Source organism: Athene cunicularia (genome assembly GCF_003259725.1).
Source record: "Athene cunicularia isolate RWA chromosome 8 unlocalized genomic scaffold, athCun1 chr8_part1, whole genome shotgun sequence".
NCBI lineage: Eukaryota > Metazoa > Chordata > Aves > Strigiformes > Strigidae > Athene > Athene cunicularia.
In genome coordinates, this window is record NW_020799109.1 from 28,793,130 (window position 1) to 28,794,418 (window position 1,289).

Genomic DNA, 1,289 nt, shown 5'->3' on the forward strand with positions numbered 1-1,289 from the left:
GGCCCTCAGAGGCTGCAGTGAGCTGGTTGAAATACTCCCCCCATCTATCATGGGGCCATTGCCCAAGGTGAAGGTGGGCTTTGGAGTGTATTTCTTGCATGTATTACTGGTTCACCTGGTGACCATCCTTTTGCATGAGACTGGGTATGCTCCAGTATGTGTGATTTGTGCAGGAGCTGGTGGATGTGTGTAAATCACGGGCAGCAGCACTTTGCTGCAACCTCCTCAGTGTTGAGGGATGAACTCATCCTTCTTAGACAGAGCTGCGAGGAAAGGCAGTCTCCAGACCCCTCCTCACCTAGAGAGGAGGAGGACCACCACGGGGTGATAATGTCTAGGGGGGAATGATTCCCCTCCCAGGTGTTCCTGTATCTCTGATCAGACCAGATCAGGTGGGCAGTCTGTGTACATAAGCAAGGTGCCCCACAGAGTGCATTCCTACCCTGTGGGGCTGACCCTGGCTGTGTAGGGAAAAGCTACTGCCCTGTCCAGTTCTGCGGGTGGGGTGGCTGTGCTGGTTTGCACAGGGAAGAGGCAGAGCAGCCCCCTGGTCATGCTGCAGTCCTTGCTGGGCTGGTGTCTTGGCAATGGGGCTCTAAGGGATCTGGCTACCCAGAAACTTGGCTGGAGCTTCTTGGAGACCTTCAGGAGAGACAAAGGCCGAGGCGTCAGAGCCCAGTGCCTCCCCACTGCAGCTCAGCCTTCCTGGATGTGAGGGTTCAGAGCTGTTTCACACTGACCTGTGTCATGGTACCAATGCTTTCATGACCAAGCTCTCAGTATAGTTATACTGGGATACAGTGGGGCTGTCCCAGGACCCTGTTTCCCTCTTCCATGGGATTTTTGGCAGGGTGGTGGACCGCCAGTGCTAACCTGTGACTTCTCTCCTTCCAATGAGCTCCCAAAGGACATGACCTTGGTCCCTGCATCACCCACGTCATCTGGGCGTGGGGAACACATGGTGACGAGGATGCCCCTTGGAGAGGCTGAGAGTGCTCCTGCCCCTGGTACCAAGGTCACTGGTGAACACAGGAGGTGAGGCCTGTAAAAACCTCCCACTCTCCGTGAGTGTGGAGTGGGTCCCTCGCAGCTCTGCAGCCGTTTCTCCCTTGCCCCAGCCCCCTCCCAGCTGGGGGAAGCGACGGCTCGGCTGCTCCGGCAGCGGCAGGTACGCGGCCCCGGCTGGCTCCGGGCCTGCGGGTCCCGTGAAACTCCCCGAAAAATAGCGACCCCCCCCTACCCCTGGCAGGAGAAAAGGGAAGACCCGGGCGGGATGGGAAATCGCCGGG